Source organism: Gopherus evgoodei, chromosome 20 (genome assembly GCF_007399415.2).
Source record: "Gopherus evgoodei ecotype Sinaloan lineage chromosome 20, rGopEvg1_v1.p, whole genome shotgun sequence".
In the NCBI taxonomy this organism is placed as follows: domain Eukaryota; kingdom Metazoa; phylum Chordata; order Testudines; family Testudinidae; genus Gopherus; species Gopherus evgoodei.
This window is the reverse complement of record NC_044341.1, coordinates 13,234,071-13,246,854: the sequence shown is the minus strand read 5'-3', so window position 1 is coordinate 13,246,854 and position 12,784 is coordinate 13,234,071.

The following is a 12,784-nucleotide window of genomic DNA, read 5'->3' as shown; positions in this document are numbered from 1 at the left end:
AAGGAAAATGCCCAGTGCTTCATGATTAGATAGGCAGTGTTTGTCTCTCAGGCCAGTGCCACAGATGGGAGGCACTGTGTTGCTAGAGAGTGCATCTTCCAGATGAGGCTTAAAACTGAAGTCCAGAATATTATAAATTCCATGGCACTTTTTTTTTCTTTTTTGCTAGACACTAGTGTTAACTTGGTAGTTGTGACCAAATTCCTCCTGTGGTTTCAATTTGATATACGATTCTTCTGTGCAAAATAGTGCAGCGTTGCTGTGTAGCGTGAAGCTGCTGCCATGTTCCTGCCCAGAGGTGGCTGCATTTCAGTGGTGTTCAAAGTGATTCATACTTAGCACAATAGAAAACTCAGTATTTGCCACTCTGCCAATTGTAATGACACAGTGTCTCCTTTTCTTTAGGAAGATAGCACAATTACTGGGGCTCCTAGGCCCTAGGGTGACTATGAATAGGGATTATAGGCTACATTTAATGGTAAACAGGAATAAATATTTGTGTACTGGAAAAAATGCCTACACTGGTCTATACTGGTGTCTACAGTCCAGTTAGTTAACTGGCAATCCGTTAACAACCCAACCAAACACTCTAGACAGACCCACTCAAGTCTCTGGAGTCAGGGGGCTTGAAAGTCCGAGCCGCAGTCTGAGCAGCAACATCCACCCCGCTCTTCTTAGCGTAGTAGTTTGCACCCTGCTACTGTGAGTCTGTTCCCCCGTCTGGGAAGCTTGCTCCCTGCTGCAATGTAGACATACCCACTGAGTCTCCCGCAACTCTTCTGGTTTGCCTAATAGCCTGGTTGTCCGGCTAGCACTCCTGGCTCTCTGGCGTTCTCTTCGGGAACCCACCTCCAGCATCCCATCTTGCAGAAACAGGTCCCGGGCGTGGCAGTGTGCGTGCATATGTGCAAAGCTACAAAAGACTTTGCAGGCACTTAAAAAGTATTTGCCAGGATATGCAAGCAGTGATAAAACTTCCCGCGCCTGCTATCAGCCGGAAACACTAAGCAAGTGTTTGCTCAGTAAGACCGAAATGCTCAGGTCCAATAGGCTATTCCAGCAATAATGGATATGCCCAAATTTTATCTTCTTTTCTTTTCCCTCACCCTCCCCTCCTGACAGATAAGGACCAGCACTGACAATATTTACCCAAATGGCCCTGTTAGCGCATGCTATTTTTTCCTTTAAAGCTGATTAATCCTTATCAGCGACACCAGCAGTTTGCTAGATAAATATTACTCCCCATTAACACTTGGGTCCTTTGGGAGACCCGCAGTGATGAGGCACCTTGTTTTTGTGTAAGGCAGGTTTGTCTTGGCCGCAGCCCAGCTCTCATGTCATTGGCTGCAGAGCTGGTTACCTCTCAATGCCATTGACATCCCGAACAGGGGCAGGGCAGACAGCTCCTGTCAAACGTTAAGCTTCCCCCTCCCCACTCCCTCAGTTTTTCCTTGTGAAGGGAAAAGGAAAATCCAACCCCCCACCCTCCCCGGTCCATCCCTCCCATCCTTGGGAGTCAAGTGCAAATGATGAATCCATTTTTTTGGTCTAGTGTTTTAAGTGACCCCTCGGTGCATTGCCTGGCTTGCTGCAGAAGCAGGGTATGGGTGGAAACTGCAAACCAGAGAGGAAAGTCCCCTCTGTGCAGATGAAACAGTATGTTCACCCTGAGAACTCAAGCAGGACTGACTTGGGGCAGAGGCCTATGGGGCGACAGCGGTGCCTCTGCCTTGTGTTGATCCTCTGCACAGGGTGGCTTCACCCTAGGACATGACTATGTGGAATCATTATAAATGCTTTTCCCCAGTGCCCTAAGCTCTCTTTCAGCCTCCAGCTTGCTGTGTCACAGAGGGAGGAGAAGGAGAGTCTGCTCCAACTCATTGGTGACCCCTTAGGACTCTGGACAAGGCCTGTCCAGGCCTCCTCGCCTGTAGCCACATACAGGGCAGGCAATGGGAGGGTAGGTACAGTAGGAAAACGCATCTGTGACTAACAGTGGGGGTTGAACCCTGGGTCTAAGCACTAAAGCTGGAGCCTCTCGTTTTTGAGCCAGTATCACCCAAAGTAGACCCTCATTAGCCACTAGAGGGAGATAAAGACCCACACTCACCTAGCGTGGTCTAAACACAGGTATTTTATCACCGTGGATGCTGCTCTCCTGTAATTAGACTTAACTTGTACAACAGCGACCCAGAAAATCTGGAGCATTCCTAGTGGCATGGTACCTATCTTGCTGACCCCAAATTAACTACAGTCTATGGATGCCCTAGTGTAGTTCATTCTAGGAGAGTGTTGGTCTTGTCTCCTGTTTCCTTTATTCTAATGATGTTCCTTGTTCAGTGTTAGACGAAAGCAGCTCTTTCTGTGGTTCTTCACCATTATCACATGGCAGCCCTTCGTGGAAGCAGTTAAGCTGGCTGCTTTTCCACCTGAGTCCTCAGTCTCCATTGCAAGCAAGCCCCTCCATGTCTGTAAAAAGCAGCTGGAGACATGTAAGAGGAACCATGCCTGCAAGACCTGAATCAATAGTACCTGTGCATTCTGGAAGGACTGCACATTTAGGGGAGAGGTGGGAACACCAGTGCAGGAGGCCCAGCAATGCCACTCACTCAAATTTGGCCCAGCTGTCCCTCCAGCATAAAAATGGGGTGGGGGTGAATGGCACTTTCCTCTCCCTGTTTCCAGCACCCAGGATGGTACCTCTGTGCATCTGCCCTCCAATACCTCTACTACACAAGCCAACACGTAAGGAGGGAGGAAAAATTTCAAGGTCAGAAAAGACAGTGGAAGATCCTACCCCGAGAGGGGTGAGGATGGTGAAAATAACAATGGATCCTTTATTTATAGTAACTTACACATGGTCCTGTGTTGTCTGTTACAGTTTCTATTTCTTCAAGTAGCAGCAGGAACTTCCTATATGTGATCCGATCCAGTGCTGTCTGCAGACAGCTCTAAGTGAGATGTGAATCACCTCCATCCATCTTCCTGGACTCTGGAACCTAACAATGGTGATTTAAATGTCAACATTGTGAATCGTTTCTGTTGATCTTATTAGCAGGATTGTCCTGCTGCCTTGGGATTCTGGGTGGAATCGGAGCATCCCTCTGTTCTGACCCTACAAAAAGAACCCTGGATTTGGCACAAACCATATTGCACCATTAATTTATAGGTAAAGTGCAGGGGGTTGAGTCACAACAAGAGACATACCACTACAGGGGCTGTCAGCTCAGGGCAACAAAGTAGGAGAGGCTGCCATGGCAGGGGACAGCACCAGCAGTGAATTGATTCTTCTACCCCATGTCTGAAAATATTTGCCAAACTAACTTGTCCAAAGCTACCTGAGTCCACATCAGAGCCAGGGTTAGATCTAAAAGGATGTGTTTGCCAGTCCCATGCTGAAATACCCAGACTACATCTCACCATCTTCCCTTGTGATTGTCAAATCCACATATACTGTTCTCAATGGTGGCAAATGACAGATCAAGGAGCAATGGTCTCAAGTTGCAGTGGGGGACATCTAGGTTGGATATTAGGTAACACTATTTCACTAGGAGGGTGGTGAAGCACTGGAATGGGTTACCTAGAGAGGTGATGGAATCTCCATCCTTAGAGGTTTTTAAGGCCCGGCTTGATAAAGTTGGGATGATTTAGTTGGGGTTGGTCCTGCTGTGAGCAGTGGGTTGGACTAGATGACCTTCTGAGGTAACTTCCAACCCTGATATTCTATGATTCTCTGATATTTCTTGTTTGAATTGAAACACTTTGCCGTGCAAATGCTGAAGATACCTCTTGATACATAATACTTGCACTGCTTCTGGGACTACCATGCGAATCAAAGGAAGAACTAAAATACAGCAGTGCTTCAAGAGTTTGCAAAAGTCAATTGGAAATAAAAACTTAAATATTCAGCATTTAAGTAATATTTGCCTTACAGTGGTACCTAGAAGCCCCACTTACAGTCTCGCATTGTGGTCCTACCTTGTGGCTGGACCACAGAGAGGTTTATGAGCTTGCAACAGGTCTAACCAGGCAGAAGGGGGTCTGTTAGCTCTGGCAGTAAAATGCCCTTTTTTGGCAGGGAGTCAACAAGTTGTAGATTCAATCCCCATTTGCAGCTGAGCTAGCCAGAGGTATTGAGGATGTGCTACTGTTCTGCTTTTCACTAAAGGCAGGTGATTCTCAGCTTGCTACAGATCCCTGCTTTATATCTGGAACCATGGGAGCTCAATAACACTATTATTTGAACTAATCCTTGTTGGTTCCAGGGTTCAAAATCTTCAAATAGGTTCTCCGCTTGTTTGAAGAGAGTTTGCCCATCTCTCATAAAAGAGTTAGCTGAATACTGCAAAAGAGTCTTCATTTAATCCTAACCCACTGTTCCACTCAAGAAGGTTATTTCCCATCTGTTTACCATCCACGAACTTTGAAAAGGATACTGAAAAGGATCTGGGGGTTAGAGTGGATCTCAAATTGCATATGAGTCAGCAACACGATACAGCTGTGAAAAAGGCTAATATCATTCTGGTGGGTACTAACAGGATTGTCAGACGTAAGACACAGGTAGTAATTGTCTTGCTCTACTCCTCCCTCGTAAGAGCTCAACTGGAGCACTGTGTCCAATTCTGGGTGCCACACTTTAGGAAAGATGTGGACAAAATGGAGAGTCCAGAGGAGGGCAACAGAAATGATAAACAGTTTAGAAATCCTGCCCCATGAGAAAAGGTTAAAAAAAACTGAGCATGTTTAGTCTGGAGAAAAGAAGACTGGAGCTGGAGGGGAAAGGACCTGATAAGTCTTCAAATATATTGAGGGCTTTTATAATGAGGATGGGGATCAATTGTTCTCTATGTCCACTGAAGGTAGAGCAAAAAGTAAGGGCCTTAATCTGCAGCAAGGGAAATTTAGATTAGATATTAGGAGAAACTTTCTAACTAGAAGGGGAGTTCAGCTCTGGAATAGGCTTCCAAGGAAAGTTGTCAAGTCCCAGTTCATGGAGGTTTTTAAGACCAGGTTGGACAAACACCTGTCAGGATGGATGAGATTTATTTGGTCCTGTCTCAGGGCGGAGGGCTGGACTTGATGGCCTTTCACAGTTCCTGTGAGACCTGTGTTTCTATGATTGTGTAGCAGGGCAGTTACCCTGCTCCTAGGGGAAAAGGTTAAAGGCAGCTCAAGAAGGCTGACTGGGGAGGCAGCCACAGCTGTGGCCACACCCAATCAGGCCACAGCTAGCCCTGATATAAGGGCTAAGGGAGGAGCTGTCAGTCTCACTCCCACCCTGGAGTGAGAAGGGCCTAGTTGGCTGGGAGCACAAGGTACCTCGAGCAGAGATGTGCTGGGGAAGTGCAGGCAGAATTGGGGAGCTCGGGGTAGGCGAGTCCCCAGGCTGAGGCCTGGCTAAAGGCCAGAGGAGGTACTGGGGCTGCAGGGAAAGGCAGCAAGTCCAACCCTTGCCAGTGATGAGGGGCCATTACAGACTGCAGTCTGCCCCAGTAAGAGGGGGCTGGATGACGACTGGCAGTAGCCACTGAGGCAAGGTGGCTATAGGGGATTTGGGTTCCCCTGAGAGGGAAGATCCATGGTGTGGGGGCACTGCCATGGGGCAGCATCCCAAGCTGAAAGGGCACTGGGGTCCAGGAGGGACACGGGGCCTGTGGCAGACAAGACACTGGCCAGCAGGGGGTGCTCCGAGGCTGAGAAGCTAATTCCCGAAACTGACCAGCAGGAAATGCCATGGCGATGAGTGCTCGATCTGCTACAGATTGATACAGATTTTTTTTCATTCCCTCTATCATATGGTCTTTTTGTTGTATACCACTCGTTATTAAGTGATTTGTATAACATCTTTTATAAACCTTGGAATGCTTTGCAGAATGGCTGAAATGCAACTGACTCTGGGGTGGAACACAGCAGTGGTATAATAATATATAACTATATTATATAACATGTTTAGGTCAAATCATGAGGAAGAATATCAGGTGGGAATTTGGTTAAACAGAACACTACTACCTGAGTTGGAATCAAGCCTGAACATTGAGGTTAATAACCCAGCTCTTGTGAGCAGTGCCATGGGGTCTTTTGTGACCCACTCTTGACTTGATTTTCTGTCTCATCTTAAAGGCCTGGCAGTGCCTTCCTCTGCACAGGTACAACAATGATTTAAAGGGAAGAGCGCCACCTACTGGCGCACACTCACTGCTCCCTGCGGCATCTTCTCTAGCAGTCTCTCATTTGAGCGCCAAGCGAGCAGCACCCTGCTTAGCTCTCCCCTGTGTGCACAGCTTGGGAGCTGACATGGGTGCAGAGGTGCCAACATTTGTCTTAGGCACGGCACTGATTTTCACAGAGGTCACTGCACAATATCACTTTAGCAACGGCGGACTTGGCGTTTCTGCAAAGGACTGCAGGTTAACCCCGCCTTCCTCTTCTTGTTGTAAGTTGCATGGAAATGGTGATGCATGAATGCGGACGGCAGAAGGAGATTTCACTATGCAATGCAAGTCCCATGTGCTCCGCCGCTCCCTTAAGTAATAACTTTCCCCTCCAGCCCCCATCCCTTTTGGAGATGACAGGGATTGCATCTCTGTGAGTTACAGCAGGACGAGCAGGGATGGATAGATGACAGATTGGGCTAATGCTGTCCCTACTAACCACTCGGAAGCTGTCAGGACGTGATCTGCGGTGGTTTCAAAGATTGCTTTTTCTCTCTCAATCTGTTTGGAAATGACAGCTAATAGAGAATGGCTCCGGGGGCTTCTGTTGGTTGTTTGATCACCGGTTACATAAAGGAGGCTGGGTCACTCTACTGGAACAGTTTGGTTTTTGTGTTCTCCTGGAGTCTGTCCCCTCCATCCTGCAGGTGGGAAAAGTCGGGGGAGGATGAGGGAGGCAGAAGATTTGGGGTTCTGGTCTTAACTCTTCCAGTGGCCTTTGGAAAATCTCTCCAGCCCAGACCCTCAAAAGTATTTAGGTGCTAAGCTCCCATTAATCTCCAGGGGGTTTAGGTGCCTAAATATCTTGGAGAGTCTGGGCTTCAGGTACCAATTCAAGCATGTATTAAAGTCCATCCCTGGTACAGCAAAGAACATGGCCTGGGATTTTTCAAATTTAGCCTATGGGAGTTAGGAGCCCATTGAAATTCAGTGGGCGTTGGGCATCTGATTCCCTTATGCTGCTTTGCAAATCCTAGCCTTTATTACTTAAGCACTTGCTTTAAGTTCAGCAAATGCCTAGATGCCATGCTGGATCAGAGCTTGCCTCCTTTTCTCCAAACCTCTCACGGCCCCATACTATGGGTGTGTTCCTAGCTCACTGGGTTGCCGTGCCATTTAATATAGTCCTGTTTGTTTGTAAAGTGCTTACAGATCCTCAGCTGGCAGGTGCTTTAGAAGTGCAAAGTAGTGTTATCGTTGTTGTTTTATTATTAATATTTCATTACAGAAAACCTGGCATGGTGGCTGGCTGGGATTCCTCTGTTAGAGACAAGCAAGTTTGCCAGAGTCTTGTCATGGTGTTGAAATGACCCCATCTTAATGCGGTGCTGTCGCATTCAGGGCTGGACTGAGGTTTTGGAAGTGGGGCCAGGGCAAAATCTAAACTCAGGCCCCCAATTTGTCCAAAACGAACAGTGGAAAAACACTGAGGGGGCCACTAGGGGGGTTAGAGAGCAAGCCCACTCCACACAGCCCTCTGCAGCACCTACTCCTGTCCTGCGTGCTGGGCCCAGCTCCACGTCCTGCCCGTTCCACACGGTACATGAAGTAGCAGTGCCACTCAGTACTGGCCCAGCTGCCCATTCATCATTACAGGGGCAGCTAGGCCAAACATGAGTGGCACCAGTCCACAATGCCACTTGATATCGGGCCCCCCTCAAACAGGGGGCCCAGGGCAAACTGCCCCTTTTGCAGCCCCCCATCCCCAAGTGGTCCTGGTCATATCACAAGAAGGTACCAACTAACACTGTTCCATCAGCCCTGGGATCAGTATCTTGGGATACTTCTGGGACCTGATTTTCATAGTATAAGAGTAGAGAACCGCAGCCTAGTTCCTCAAAAGTATTTAGGCTCCTAACTCCCATTGATTTCAGTGGAAGTTAGGAACCTAAATACCTTTGAGGATCTGGGCCCACATGCCTTTCCTTGCGCACTCTTACATGTGAAATTTTTTCGTTCGCAAATACTGCAACTGCCTATACAAATCCTTCATGAAGATTTTGCACACACACTTGTGTCAGCTGAGTGCGCAAAAGGAGATCTGCGGCTGTGCATGAAAAAAGAAATACATGTAGATTGTGAGCCTGGTGCTACAAAAATCTGGCTCTTGTATCCTGCAAAGGCCCGGGCCATTCTCACTAACACAAATGCTGCCCATGAAAATTTGCATGTGTTGCTTTTCCGAAAGGCCAGCTATGCCTGACTGCTGCAATGGCTGAAGCAAAGGTACTGTGGAATCCATCCACCTGTATAAAGTAAAGCCAAGGCCTGTTGGGGAGAATGCAAGTGCAATAAGCAGCCACAGTAATGAAAATGCGATCACTGCCTGGTAGCCTGGCATACTTGCAACATACAGAGAAAGAGCTTTTTGCCTGAAGCAATACAAGTCCTTGCTTACTTATACCAGTGCTTTAGATCAGTGGTTCTCAACTGTTTCTATTATTTTATTATTCTATTCTTCCATACTGCGGCCACACCATCCCATCTAGCCAGGATGATCCCTCCCACCCACCACTTGCCAAGATGGATAGGGCAAGATGGTATCAACCCCGCAGTTTGAGAACCCATGATTTGGATCATATTTCTTCCTTCTCAAAGCCAAGGCTTTTGAAACGTGCAAAGGGTCCCAGAGCTTATTACCTGGTGGTTGTTGTGTAATTTTTTTGTTTTTATTATTTGTTATTGTTTTATGATTAATTTATCAAGCTCCAGCAATGTTCTTGGTGCTTTATAGACTATGGAGGAGACGTGATCCCTGCTCTGGGATCATTCAATCTAAGAAAGACCTGCTCCCATGTTTTCACTGATCAGATGGGAGGGAAAACCTGGCAAGTTTGGTGATTTAGACCCCAGCTCAACCCTCTCAGAGCCCACACCACTGCCAATGTAACCCACACACCTCCTGGGGATGGTGTTCTGTCCCATCTAGTGGCCCCAGGACCACTTAGAGAGAGTTAAATGAGTCTGTCCTATAGCCTGAACTAAGTTGTCGGCATTATAAGTGGAGGCTCATCCAAGATTTCACCTGGGAAGCCTCTGAAGCTTGGGACATGCTTCCTCAGCTGGGGGAAGTATGTAACCCACATGACTCCTGGGTATGGTGTTCTGGCCCATCTAATGGCACCAAGACCACTTAGAGAGAGAGTGAAACAAAATGAGTTTGCTCGCCTGCCTTAGCTAACAGCCAGATGACTTTTAGCTCATGCAGTTCAATCCCACCCGCCAACAACTGGGGTCTGTTAGCATTACACTAGCATAGGTTGAAGCAACTCAAATGCCTTCCCATCTACTTATGCCCATGGTGAATCTGGCATTGGCTCTGAGCCGAGTCACTTGACAGAGCTTTTCCCCTTACTCAGCACAGGTTTCGTTGATGTGACACAGGAGGGGTACAGTGCCTCCCCCAGTTCCCGTGTGCCCATGGTGAGTGCATCGACATCCCCACCTCCTGCAATGGGGCAGCCACCTAGCTCAGTGGTCTTGGTTTTTGGGGTGGGGCCTCAATGCACACATGCCTTTTGGGGCAATCCATTTCCTCAGGGATGCAGAGAGCGACCAGTCACTGCATCCCCACGAGGTCAGGGAATGGCATTGTTCCTTCCCCTTTGGCAGGGTTTGTGTGATAAGCCTCTTTGTGGAGAAGGCAGTTTGGCTTAGTGGGTAGGACACTGGGCTCTGAAGTGCTAGGTTCTGTTTTCACTGGCCTGAGCGTGTCTCTGCACTGCTCTGCACCCCAGCGAAATGAGGCGAATGATACTTCTCCTTTGCAAAACAGGATGAGATCTGTGGATATGAAGTGCTACGTAAGAGCTAGATATTGCCATCCACATGTACCCGTTTGTGGATTAAGCTCAGTAATTTGGATAAAAGCATCTGCATGTGGAGTTAATCTGGGATAGCTAATCCACTCTAAATTCACAGCCTACCTTAGTCCAGATTAATTTTCATGTGTAGACAAGCTCTTAGATGTTCTGACAAGAACACAGCAGCCTGGAAAGGATGCAGGATTCCCTGGCTATTATATGACTGTGCAGGGTACACCAGGAAGGGGATTCTAGGGAAAGGGAAATGAATGATGTATACTCCTCTCCCCTGCAAGATAGGAGAAAAGCCTTTGGGGACTGCAGCCAGTTCCAGCCATCCAACGTCTTTGTGTGTGTTGTCTATGGGTTTTGTGTCTGAACAATTGGGCTCCGAAGCAAGGGTGTTAGAGATTTGGGCATGGGGTTGGCAGCCCTTCCTGGGCTGGGGAAACAGCCTCTAGAATAGAGCCAGTCAGAAAATGGGGAAACTTCAACCAAAGAAGAAGAAAAATGTTTAATCTTCCACAGATTTTTTGTCTTTTCATCAAAATCTTTCTGCCAAAAAAATTAGAAATGTCAACCAAACCCAAATATTTTGGCTTTCATTTTGTTGACAAAATATCAACATTTTCTGTGAGAAGCAGAAACTTCTTGGGGGAGGGGGAAAGAAATCCCAGAATCAAAAACCTCATTTCCCACTGAAAAATCAGTTTTAACAGTGAATTTTCAACCAGCCCTCTGTCAAGCACCTTCTGAAAATTGCCCAGGATAACCTAACCTTTTCTATTTTTTCTGGTCTTGAAATGCCCAGGTCTGCCATTTCCAGTCTTCCAAACTTCTCTACATCAACAGACACCAAAACCTCCGTGAGAAGAGCTAGGCGGACAGCCGAAGTGTGTGTGTGTGTGTGTGTGTGTGTGCGCTGGAAGGGGGCGGGGGGAGGTGAATGAGTCCACGGTAGCTTCACAATAGACCAAATGGATACATGTCACAAGCAGACGGCGGAGAGTTTATGGGCAAACCTTTTAAGAGGTTTTCAGTGGGCAATAAGTCTTCGTGCTGGCTTTTCATGTCTTTGGTTCTTTTTTTAAAAAGAAGCCCATTTGTTAAGAATATTCTTTCTAATTCCATTGAAACAAAATTTATGTTAAACTCTCAGGAAAATATATTTTGCGCTATCTTTACTTCAGCGGCCTGCTTTTTACTTGTTCTCTCTCTCCCGGTCCTGCTAATGGAATTATTGAGATCCTTTTGAACAGAATAGGCCTTTATCTTAACCTTTGCTCTCCTTTTGGAAGTGATTTAGTGCCGTTCTCTTATCTGGACAGAATTAAAGACCTGTGTTTCTTTTTCCACTTCCCCCCTCCATAAAAACTATAGACTCTAAATCATTAGAAAAACCCTTTGATTTTTTGAAAGCAAAGGTTATTCTTGAGGAAAGCTGATTGGTAAAATACTGTCCTTTTGTGAAAGGGGAATTGTGCAGTTAACAAGCCTTCCGCAGTCTGCTGGCAAAGAAACGTAGAAAGAAACAAAGCTCTGGAGACAACTAGCAGGGCTGTTCTGCTGGGAAATGTTTTTAGAAAAATGTTACAAATTGCAGATTAACTTTGTTTGCTCTGTATTTACTATTGTCTCACCTGTCTTGAAATGGGGCTGATGAGCCCTTTGATAAATGGATTGAATTATTTGCTTAGTTTTGCTGTCGCTTTTTCAACTGCTGCCGCTTAAAAGTCTGCTTTTTTGCAACTTCGCTTTGAGTAGCTTATACGCCTCGGCTGTATCACAATAGATATCGATACGTCTTGGATGGGGAGGAAATGTGGTCTAGTGGATAAGGCATTGTGTTCATTGTATGTGGGTTCTGGTCACATCTCTAACACCGCCCTGCGGGGTGGCTGTAAGCAAGTTCCTTTACCACTGGAACTGCTACAGTGTTTGCAAAGGGGCTGCAGAAAATTGGTTTCTATAATCTACTTCACATAGGGTGGTGGATAGTCCTACCCAGTGGCCATTAAGAGCCACATGAGACAGTCTGGCCTGGAGGATAGGGTGCGTGGTTCAGGAGACCTGGGTTCTGTTCCTGGCTTTGCCCATGACCTTGGGAAAATCCATTCACCTCTCTGTGCTCCTTTGATGGTCTAGTCATTAGAACATGGTCTTGTCTCACCAGCTGGGCCATCTCATGTGAGGGGAGGGATAGCTCAGTGGTTTGAACATTGGCCTGCTAAACCCAAGGTTGTGAGCTCAATCCTTAAAGGGGCCCTTTGAGGCAAAAATTTGTCTGGTTTGAGGAGTGGGTTAGACTAGATGACCTCCTGAGGTCCCTTCCAACCCTGATATTCTATGATTCATAGTATGATGGCTGCTACTGTAAAATACATAATTCACTAATAACAATATGCTGGGAGTAGGGTGACCAGACAGCAAGTGTGAAAAATCAGAGGCAGGCTTATCAGTGCCTATATAAGACAAAGACACATATTGGGACTTTCCCTATAAAATTAGGACATCTGGTCCCTCTAGCTGGGGGATATGGGCCAATCCCACAAACGCATATGAACTTACATAACCTTCCTCACATGAGTAGCCTCATTGAATGCTATGTGGTTATTCGCATGAGTAAAGTTAAGCAGGATTGGGGCCTGTGTTTCCTTTACTACTTCTGTCAGAAAACCATCTTGGGTTAACAGCAGAGCTGGCCAGAGAAACTTCAGTAGAACCACATCCCTTCATAAAACTGCAGTTCCATCTACACTGAAATAGTTT